This window comes from Rhodamnia argentea, chromosome 7, assembly GCF_020921035.1.
Source record: "Rhodamnia argentea isolate NSW1041297 chromosome 7, ASM2092103v1, whole genome shotgun sequence".
In the NCBI taxonomy this organism is placed as follows: Eukaryota; Viridiplantae; Streptophyta; class Magnoliopsida; order Myrtales; family Myrtaceae; genus Rhodamnia; species Rhodamnia argentea.
Genome location: NC_063156.1, coordinates 4079957 through 4092071, shown reverse-complemented (window position 1 = coordinate 4092071; position 12115 = coordinate 4079957). Strand labels below are relative to the sequence as shown.

Below are 12115 nucleotides of genomic sequence, written 5' to 3'. Positions count from 1 at the left end.
TTTTTTTTAAATTAATTTTTCCTTCCTTAATTTATTTGGTTCAGTGAAAATAAATTAGTTAACCTAAAACACTTTCTAATCAACGAAAATATTATGTAAAAATTCATAAAAGCGAATTCCTCAATTTGAAGAGGTGAAATTCTATCTGGAATCGCTTTTCTTCAATTTTTAATATTTTCTATTTTGTTTTAATAATTTAATAATTCAATATTTTATTTTATTTTCTTTTTCTTTTTCTCCACTGGTCAGGCCATAGATCCCAACGGGTGAGGCTGGAGCTTGCCATTTTGGCCGAGATGGAGCCTTGCCGGCTCGGGCAAGCTTATCCTTCGCCGGATAGGCGAGCTTCACTCGAGCTCGTCTCGACTCATTGACCTCTGGCGAGGCCTCGAGATCGTTGATTTGGTGAGGCTCGACTTGCCGAAATCTAGCAACACCAAGCCTCACGGGTCTCGGGCGAGCTCGTCCATCACCTTTGGCCGATCGCCGGCCATCGTCGTGGCCGGGCACCAGCTAAGCAAGAAGAAAACAGAAAATGAAATTAAAATTTGAAAATAAAATAAAAATAAATTGAAAAGTTAACATTTAAAAATTAGAAATAAAATAAAAAGTATTTAGAAATTCATTTTTTTGTTGTTGCAAAGTCATCAAAATGAAAATCATTTTTCAAATGAGATTTAAACACGGGAAAACGTTTTTGCTCACATTTCACCAAATAGGGGAAAACTAATCATTTTGCTAAGAAGTGATTTCCTAGAAAGTGTTTTCATTTGGCATGAAGTTTTCCGCAAAACAAACGTACCCTTAGATGCTATATTTTTTAATCGACCTTTTTCATATGTCAATTAACAAAGGAGGTTGTCGTGTTTTGATTTTTTTAAAGGCGATGTTGACATTAATCTGGGATCAAAGAGGTGAATTAACAAAACTGTGACAATAGAATTACACTTTATTCGCGAAACAAAGACGTTAGTAAGTACGGTCGATCTCACGTGATATCAACTCCATTCAAAAGGCCTTCCAGGTGTACATGCTTCCGGTTGATACGGTAACAGTCGATTTCGTTTTAAGGGATCAAATTGAATGTTGACTGAATTTTTTTTTTTTTTTCCTTTTCAGCGATGAAGATGGGATCAATGTGGAGATGGAATGTGGAAATTAAAGAATGAAACTCTTGGTTCATCATTCTGAAGAAGAGTAGAGTGAGACCTGAGAGGCTGAGACATAGGCCAGGGTTCGCGTGCACGTGCGAAAAAGACCTGGCACGTGCGGGAGAGGTCAAATCCTTTTCCAGTTCTTATGATCAGACCCAAAATTGTCTAACCCAAAGTTTATCCATGTCGCAATCAGCTCTCGAGCGAGCTTTTTCACCTCTTCGGTCCAAAAGATTGTGGAAATCAATTCCGTTTTGGTCTGGGGTGCTTGATTCAACGACAAGTTCTGAGGATTATCTCGTCAATAGATGCGCTAGGAAATTTCAGTTATGGCCAATTCATTCATTAATCACGGCTTTAGCAAAGTAGATAACATTATAGAGAGCCCCATTTGACTGGTTCCTACTGATAATGCTCCCCGCAGTTCTTCTAAAATCTGAATACTTAAGCCATTTTTTAGTGAACTTTGCGGTTTCAAGTATTGAATATCATCATACATTGGACCTTTAAACGAATTTTTATCTATGAAGAGTGGACGAGCAAAACTTGTCTGTCCGAGATGACATAGTAACTTAATTTGATCTATTAGACCGAAACCACACTCACGCATGTTATCATAATAATGCTAGATCTTAATTCATCAATTGTACAATAAATTATATTCATCACAAGGGTGAAAGAGATAGGTCCATCAATATATCATAATTTAGGAGATAGGACAAAATAACAAAGAGAACATTTGCATGTTCCTAGAATATTACGTCATTGTCACGCCCAACAGGATTTAGTTAATTCATTATATAATTGTCTCGTATTTTGTAATATTATAGGAAGTTTTGTATGCGGTGATTAATAATTATGAGTGAATCAAAAAGGGCCACACAAATATTATGTGGGCCCAAATCTCCCTGTGCTGTGGGGACGAAGGCCCAAATATTTGGCCCCAATGTGCACATCTACAAAGCATCCAGGCCACGTTGCATTACACGTGTCACTATTTTTATAACACAGCCAAATTCTGATTTCATCATGTATATCTGTTAAACATAAATATTCTAGTGGACCTCGAGGAATCTTAGGAAGAATAAAAATCTGAGCATTTCGTGATATTTCAACGAGATACGGTTTTGAAATGGTAGGGTTTTATAGTGTTATAGTGTTGCTTATGCTAAAACGGACTCGCGGCATGCCATACCGCAGATCGAACTATAACTATTTATGCGACATACTTTTAGCTAAGGAGAGTTTCAAAAATCATTGTTTTCCTTTAATAAATAAAAATTTTCATTTTCGTTGAAATTTTATCGCATATCATCAAGACTTAAGATAATTTAACTATTTCAATACATTTGATGTAGCATCTAAGTATTTTCATTTGCATCGAGTATTTATTTTCCATATTTTATAGGGCGAGAAGAAGCGCAATGGTTAACGTATACATTGATTTGATTACAATGAAAGATTAATGCTAAATTATAACATTAGAGAAAAAGATATGCTCGCACGACTTTTACGAGTGGATAAAAATAAAATGAACTAATTTTGTAAAGGAAATTAATTGTTTACGAACAATTTGATGAAGAAAGACAACTGATTTCTTCATCAGACTTATTTCTTTCTAACTTAGTTTAATAAAGTAAACTAATTTCATAGGGAAAAAAACCGTTTTGATAAAGAAAAATAAATTCTGCCAAATGAAGTGGCTTATCAACAACATAATATAAGATACGTATGATTTTACGAGATGAGGCAATTAGAATCTTGAAGGGTTTGAACTCACAATAAACTGTTTTGATACTAGGTGAAATTCTATAAGATCACATCACCTGTCATAAAAAATTTGAACTATTAGAAAAAGACAATGGTGATTTCTTTCAATACTTCAGCAATAACCATAATGCTAATGCAATAGGTAAGAGAGGCCGTGGAAGGACCCAAACACACAAAGGTAAATATACATTTATTTATGCAAATCATGGATATTTATTAACTGAAACTAATGATTGGGAGGAAGTGGTGCGTCCCCACATTTCGCCCTCGCCGAGTCATCAGTCTTCGATTCACCAGGACCATCCGGAGGCCGGAGGTCCCGCTCGCCGTCCCGTCTTCTTCCGGATCATCCAAAATGTATGTTGAAAGCCCGGACAAAATCAAGTGACCGAGAACAAGCCAGCATCTCAGACGAAGGATCGGACGACGGTGGCTACCAAGGAGTCCAAATGGAGTGAGCGGAAGCAATGCAGAGACTGCGATGATGAGGAGGAAAATGAGTCCCAAATAAAATATGAATTCAGCAAGCCAAGGGAGTTTGCCAACGGTCAGGGTGACCCCAGTTAAGAAAGCGGCCGACATCGCTGGGAGTGCAACTATTAGCAGCACTGATGCGTAGACGAATCCGGCAGACGCCACAGAGATGTCCTTTTGCTGTGCATTCATGAGGGCAATGGCCGCAATCATTGAGCAGAACATGGCGGTGGTGTTGCAAATCGCGAAGGCCTGGAACAATCCCTTGTCCAACATCGTAGCCATGCCCCAGTCATCTTTGGACGCCGTGTCTGAGCCTCTAAATCCTCCAGGGACTTGGAAACCAGCTGCAAAAGTCACAGTAGCCACAAGTGCTGCCACCACCAGACGGGTATTGATCAAATCCCTCGTGGCGTCATCCACCTTTGGTATTTCTTTGTGCGAGACTGCTATTAAAGCCAATTTATCTCGAGCTTCCGGCCTAAGCACGACTGAGTCCAGGCTTTCATCTGACGCGGATTGCAACACTACAATTGCCAAAAACTGAGATTGGAAGCATACATAAAGTCAAGAAAGAAGAAATTGTTACAATATGGACAAGGGGAATGCACTCCGGATGACTCATTTAAAGGGAAACGTTTACTTCTGAAGATGTTGCAGGACTAACTTTTACAGATATTTTCCTTTTCTCTTAACCGGGGACATATTCAAGGCCACAAAATTTAATTACCTCGTTAAGACTAAACTGAGTATTTGCAGAACATTAATCATAGGGAGTCTCGGCTACTCTAAAAAATCGATCAATGCTTCAACAATCTTGTCGACTGGGAGACATAATGATTTGCATTCGAGATCTGCTCTTAATTGTAATGTTATTCTATGAAACTTCCAGTAAGCTGATACTTAAAATAGTTACTGTTCATTTTACCTACCTCCCGAAACGTTGGCTTCCTTGTAAAGCGAACTTCGGCAATTTGAAAAGCAGTAGAGCTTGCGTGGTTGAGAAGTGAGGGCTTAATTCTTCTATCCAGCATAAGAGGAATCAAAGTGACTGGTTGTGAATACTTCGCTGCCAAGTGCAAAGCTGTGTTTCCATCCAGATCTCCTTCATTTATCAGCTTTCCCAGATCTGGATGTTTGAGTATATATCTCACTACTGAATCTCTCCCGTATTTTGCTGCGATGTGAAGAATGGTTTGTCCTCGCTTGTTTACCAAATGTGATACCGGATGTAGCTTCTTGATCAGTTCAACATGACCCGTCTTGCTCGCGATATGAATTGGAAGATCCCCATTCATGTCCGGTACTCGGGCCAAATATTCAGTTTCTGGACGTAAGAGATTGAATACTGGACGCCGGTCGTAGTAAGCAGCTAAATGGAATACATTACCACCTCCGGAGTCAGTCATTGCAAATACTTTCATGTTCTTTTCGAGTATCTTGTCGACTAATCCTGGGATCAGGAGCTCCAAGTTAGGACCGCATCATAAAACTTAACGGCAAGTTACAGGGCATTTCCATTTCATGAAGGTGGGGGTGCAATGGATTGGCTAGGCAAAGCTCCGCCCCACCCCTCCCTATGCCCATTTCTATTGGGGAAGTGGGATAGTTTTGGGGTCGAATGCTAAAAGTCCTATTGAGTAAGGGATGTGTTTAAGGTTTTTACTATTTATGAAATCCGATGTCGGAACGGAATAGTTAATTAATTAGTAAATGCTCATATTTCCATGATATTTCTTAGGTGATTTAATTACGAAGTATTCATATTCTAGCTCTTCCGGGACTTGAGATGGTTTTGAGATTAAGCTAACAAGTACATCCGAAACCTGGGAAACGATAAATAATTTACCAAAGTAAGGTTGCTCTATAACAAAAGTAGAGATTGTGAGCTCTCAAACAAGATTAATTGCAATCTAAAATTACATCAACAACCATCACTTCAAATGCATCTTTCTCCTTCTTTTTTTTTTTGGTAAGGTTGCATCTTTCCCCTTTTATCATTGTTACATTCTAGATTTTTATGATTGCTTGTAATTTTTCTACTCGAAGATTGACTGTACAAGATTTTTAGTATATTGGTTCTGTTTGTAAACTTAAGCTGATATGTCATGTGCTAATGTGAGAAAATTTCTTTACCAAATGAATTACCTGGTTCGTTGCGAGTACCCGATGGATATCTAACTACTTTAATAAGCAGGCGAGATTTGGAATTCAAGTGAAAACATGTAGGGGGTTTGAGTAAGCACAAAATGTTGTTGCACATATGAATCTAGACAGAGATATCTCCCGTAAGCATATTTAGGTACGTACCATAGTTATGACGCCCAACGGCACCATGAACAGGTGGCAAGCCTTGTATCTTGGATGGTTCAAGCGAGGGCGTAAATAAAACCTCGTGTATCGTGGGGTTCTCAATGTCGGTGGCAAGGTACAGGGGAGATTTCTGTGCCGCGTTCTTCAAATACACAAGCTCCGGATCTTCCCTCAACAAAAAGCGCACCATGTCGGCATGACTATTAAGCACAGCCTCATGTAAAGCGCTGTTTCCATGTTTGTTACTCTTCCTCAGGATCAGGTTCTTGCCCTCCATGTTGGGGAGGTCTCTTGCCCGGTGAATCAACTTTGCGGCAGCTCCAGATCCCCCGGCCTTAGCAGCCACGTGGAGAGGGGTATCTCCCCAATTATTTGAGGCTGCTATGAGATGGTCACTTACATAATCAACCAGGAGCCTTAGGATGTCGTCCTTGCCCGTCCCGGCTGCAACGTGGAGTAGTGAACCCCTCGGTAGCCCCTGGAAATTGAGAGCGGCGGACAGATCTGTTTGATCAGCTAGCCTTTCGATCACAGAAATGAACTCTTCCACATCGGCGCCTTCGATAACATCCGCCAGGCTGCTCGCAACTGCGTACAAAGTTTCTGGTTGTTGTTGTGTGGCGATTCTTGCAGCCACCAGAGCATTATTCATTCTCTCCCGTCGGTTCCTCCAGATATCTTCTTCCTTCAAAGAATCCATTTCATCCTTCTCCACCTCCTCCTTGATCGGGTTGCTCGTGCCAACGTCCTCCTCCCGTATAGGTAGCTTCACGTCCATCGAGCCCAAGCTGTGCAAGTAATTTAGTTATTGCAAGGGAACAAGGGTTGTGTAAGAAGACGTTATATCTTTTTAAATATTACATAATGCACTTTTTTAAGGTTTTGTAATAGTTAATATCTTGTCCTAACAAATTTTATAGAGCGTCAGAACAGAAAATTGTGAGTACTTGAACCGCTCAATTACCAAGTTTATATCCTAAAGAAAGAAATTCCAGCCTCATAGGTGAACTCAAGTGGATTACAAAACCCGGTCCTTGAAAGAATGCTGCATTGGCTAATCAGCCGGCACATGTTTTCCCCTCAACAACTCTAGAATCTTGCAAACTAGTGGTGCAGCTCGGAGATTTTCTAAAGTGGGGGCAACCAGAAACTGAAGATCATTCTTAACTCGGGGAGAATGTATTCATGGCCCTCGAGTTTGATATCAATTGCAGTTATATTATCGATCTCTTGAAATTTAGATTCTGCTCATCCAATCTAATGTTAAGTGGTTTCGGTCCACAACTTCTACTCGTGTCGAATATTGATCCAAACATTTTCCATGTGATTGAGTTACTTTACAACATAATTATAGCTACATAATTGACAAAGCCAAAAATGTCACACGAGAATATTATTGAAGTTTAAATCATGCGCAATAAGGGTAACTTAGATTCAAATAAATGTGCGAAAACCAAAATCGCACGATAGTTCTAGTCATAGCTATTGGGCATGATGTAATTGAATCACGACATAATTATGAAATTGACATAGATAGTCCAAAAGTTATCCAAAAAGGCTGTTGGATTTGGCAATGCAAATGCACGTTATAGACCGTTGTAACGTGATGTAAAAGTTCACGGTTAGATATCGAAAATAATATCATCTATGTCAGAACATGCAACAATCTGAGTGTATTCATAAGTTAGATCCTTTTGTTCTGTATATCGTAGCAATAAAATGCGATATTCACAGTCTATTTATACCAAATTTCTGGACTAATTCTCTGGAGATTGTCGAAATGATGTGATCAAAACCTGTTCTAAAAGAAAGTTTTGATTAACACCCCAGATCGAAGCAAGGTCGTGCACATGTTTCTCAAGATATTTGGTCGAGATTCTTTTACTGAGGATTAGATGGAAATAACAACTGCAAGTGGACTTAAACATCGTTGAGATGTTTTTGAGTTCGTCTCTTTTGTAAGCTTGCAATATCCATTTTAGTGTTATCCATGAGAGTTAACAAGAACAATAAATTCATCTGAGAGAAGTGGTTGCACGCAGTAAACTTTATCGTTCTCTTAACTTTTCAATTTCCATAATTTATAGAAGCTAATTTACGTTGAAGCAGAAGCACAAACTTTTATTGGGATTGATTCTACAAACTTAGTATGTATTTTCTTGCAAAAATTGTCACCTCCCTCTTAATTGCATATTTGGGCCTGTCTTCAAATGTCTTTAGAATTGGACTAATTGAGAAAATATGATCTTGGTGAAAAACAGTAGTACTTACGATGATGACATTTCAACACCCAATAATTCACAATTACCACATTTACACGACGGCCTATAGTTTAGTGCGGAGGCCATCCAAACTAGATTCATTAAAAGATAATTGAGTTACTAGCACGCTTTACAGGTCATGCACAAATATTATCTCAGAATTTCTCATAAAATTTTTTTTTACTAAGAACAACTCACATAAAGAATACACTTGACCCTTCTCTTGTTTGCTCTAACATGCAAGAAGCAAAAACCGCCGCTTTTATATATGATATATGTTGCCAAACTAAAGAAATCTCATTTTTAGTCGACTCAAACTAGAAATCAGACTCTAGCAGGGATTTATAGTTACTTCAATATGTTTGGTCAACCAAAACTCCAACGAGGACTTATTTAATTTATCATATGATAGGACGTACGTGTTGGGTTTCGTTTGCGGGTTCAAATTCGAGCTAGGAATGGCGAAGCCGGCGGTGAAAATTACCGTGGTCACTAGTGTTGCCACCACTAGGCCGGAGATTGGTCGCTCCGGCCATGGGCAATGTCATGCAAAGTGCAAACTAAAATTACCACCATCGACCAGTGGAGTGCGGAGACAAAATAGGAGTGGAAAGAAAAGACACTTCAAGCTAACTTGAGAGAGAAAGAAAGATAGTCCTAATGTAGTAGGAAACAAGAATATGTTAGGAAAAGTCTTGCCTGACGGTCACACACTCCTGATTGTGTTATGCTTGCCATAAATTTTTTTCACAATTTCTTTTTTGTTTATTGTTATTTGCCAGCCACAAGTTTGTGGCTGGCAAATCACCATCCACTATCTTCATGCTAGCATCATCCAATATGTTATTGATATACTGATAACACCATTGAATAGAGTGAACCTAGCTAAGAAATTATATATCAAAAGTGTGTGATCGAGCATCAAGATTGAAGACAATTAGAATGTTAGACAATTAACAAAATAAAAAGGAAAGGAAATATTAATAATGTCGGAAATGACATACCTTCCAATACGAAAACTTGCTTCTTTAAACGATCTAAAGACAATATCAGAAGAAGACAACTGGTTTATCCCACGAAAGACGAACCCAAGCGGCCATTTTATATTACATTAAAGGCCTAAACTTCTTGTTCAATATATCCTCGCACATAGTTCCTTTCTTGCTTTGCTTGAACCTGTCGCCAAAGGATCACGGTTGCCTACCATACAAGCAAAGAAGATTCAATTAGTCCCTTTGGAGCTAGCTTTGGTAAATATGGAGGTACGAATGTGTGTGACTTTTTTGGTTGCTCCACAGCCATCGTACCGTTTAATATTAACCAGTAAAATTTTACTTTGGTGTAACACAACTCGAGGGTAATTTAAAACCAGCTACTTGTATGTTCCACTGGCTTTTCGATAGTTACTAGGATCACCCTTCATTTAGATTGTTATCACATATCAAAGTTCAATACAAATTCATTTAATTCAAACAGTGTATTACAGTGAAATTTTTCGTGGAACTATAGCGAAATATTTTAAAAACTTAAACCGTTAAATGAGAGCTAATTTAATACAAGGAGTACATCAATACTCTTTCTCACAGGTAGGCTGGATTTTGCCCTAAGACAAAAGTGTGAAATGTAACATACAATGCAAATAGGGCTAGGAAAGGTTCGAATTCATAACCTACCACTTTGATACCATGTGACGTTTTATGAAACTATATCTAACTGCTTTAAAAAATTAAACTGTTAGAAGAAGACGTGGTTTCATTTAAATACCTTGACAATTACCATAGATCTAACGTAATAGGAAAGCAACCTTAGCTTGTAGCCAAATACACCAAGGCAAAAATATATTTAATTCTACAAATCAATAATAATATCAAATGATCAAATTAAACTAGAGATCGGGAGGATGTGGAGCGCCCTCGCGTTCGTTGTGTCGTCAATCCTTCGATTCACCACCACCATCCGAAGGAGGACTAGCAGAGGTCCTGCTCACCCTTCCGCCGTCTCCCGAGTCATCCAAAAGGTATGTTTCAACTTTCAATAGATGAAAGTAAGCGAGAACAAGCCAGTATATCAGACCACGGATAGGACAACTGTGGCTCCGAAAGACTAGAGGGTCTTCTAACAATTTAGCACCCGACATCATGAGGAAAACGAGTCCCAGATAAGATATGCTGTTAGCAAGCCAAGGGAGTTTGCCAACAGTCAAGGTGACACCAGTTAAGAAAGCCGCAGACATCGCCGGGAGTGTAGTTGTTAGCGGCAGTATTGTGTGCTGGTATGCAGATATTGCCATGTAGACGTTGTTTTGCTGTGCCCAGATGAGGTTGACCACCACGATCATCGAACAGAAGAACATCACGATGGTGCTGCAAATCGCAAAGGCCTGGAACATTCTCTTGTCCACCATCGTGACGTCACAGATTTGCATGGTACTTCGGCTGGACATACCAATTCTATGGAGAGAGATCAACGAGATGTCTCGCTTTAACAAACAAAAGATTATAGATGTTCGAACCATTCAATCGCTTAAGGATTTCCCGTGCCCCAATTACACGGGAAATACTCGAAAAAATGAATCAACGAACAAATTAGAGTTTATCTCTCAAAAATGTCTCTCTGAGAGAGGGAGACAGAGGGAGGAGCTGCCTGGCAGACGCTGGCAGTAAGTGCTGCAGGATTGAGCTCGGGGACAGCGGCGGATGACAATTGCGCCATGGCAGCAGGGTTGGGACATGGTAGTTACGGCAGAGGCAGCTATGAGAGAAAGATACTGGGTTCCTGGAGTGAACAAAGACGAACACAGGCTACATCTAATGTACAACTCTCAGCCTTCCAACACCCAATTTTGTCTCCTAAAAACCAGAAGTTGGAGCCCCGTAGGTGAACTTAAGTGAATAACACAATCCGGTCCTTGAAAGAATGCTGCATTGCCTAACCAGTCCGCCGCCCAATCTTTCCTCGACAACTCTACAATCTCGCGAACTGGTGATCAAGGCGCGTGTTTAGACAATTGGCTGATCTGTCCTCAGAACTCTACAAGCATGGTTGGACCGGAAGGAAATGGATCTCCCTGGGAATCGGACGTATATCGCGGCTTGTGGGGCGATCTCGTGCAAACTAAAGATGAGCAACCGTCGACCAGCGGGGTACAGAAGCAAAGCAGTTAAAAGAAAGGAGAGTTTGAGCTTAACTTGGGAAAGAATGTTAGTCCTAATTCAGCGGGAAACACAAGACTGTTATATCTGATGTACAGTGACACCGTTGCATGGAGCGAACAAATTAACATGTTGAAGACAATCAGAATTAGCAAAAGGAAATTAGACAGTGTTAATGAAGAAGGTCTCTGGCGATCTAAAGGCAATGTCGAAAGCAATCAGGCATTCGATATGCCCAACTCCCCACCCAACTCGTTCATCGGACGAAAGACGAACCCGAGCGGCGGGTCGGGCATACCTCCCCGTTGCCATTTTTATTATAGATTAAAGGGCTAAAGTTCGTGTTAAATAAATTCTTGCATATGCTTCCTTTTTGCTTTGAGTCCCTTTGGCTGATCCTATTCTTTGCTTACCGACCGGCCAAATCTTCACCGGTGGCGAGCACATGCGACTCACGTGACAATATTCTTGACCAAAATCATTTCTTTCTTTCTTTATCTCTTTCTTTCTTTCTTTTTCTCTCGGTCTCAATGTTTTCTCTTTTCTCTTTTTCTTTTTCTTTTTCTTTTTCCAGCCTCACGCCTCTATCTTCTTCACTCTGCATCACCTCCGTCACCTTCATCAGCCTCCTCACCCGGCAAGCTCATGAGACTCTGCGTCCTTCTGAAGGGGAATGGGAGACTGTGACGGTGACAGCAGCGCCGTGCAGCCACCGGCAGGCTCCAAAGTCCCAAGTCGGGCTTAGGCGAAGCGGCCGCTGCCAATCCATGGTTGAGACAAACATACTCGCAAGCGAGGGAGCAACGCAGATTGAGTAAGACTTCATGTTGCGGAAGAAGAAGGCCCCGACCCTGCGCGACCTCGCGATATCTCGCACCCTTCTGTCGCTGTCCAACCGGATCTCGCCGTCGATGGTGTCCCCAATTTCCTCATGCTCGCCAATTTCCTCTCCCTCCCAATCTGATTGATCTAATAACAAAACCACATGGAA

The 12115-nt window shown here is 40.3% G+C and overlaps 1 pseudogene; it reads right to left on the bottom strand.

Moving 5' to 3' along the window:
- Window positions 1–3150: 3150 nt before the first annotated feature.
- On the bottom strand, window positions 3151–6582 carry LOC125315938 (annotated as a pseudogene).
- Between the last annotated feature and the right edge of the window lie 5533 nt (window positions 6583–12115).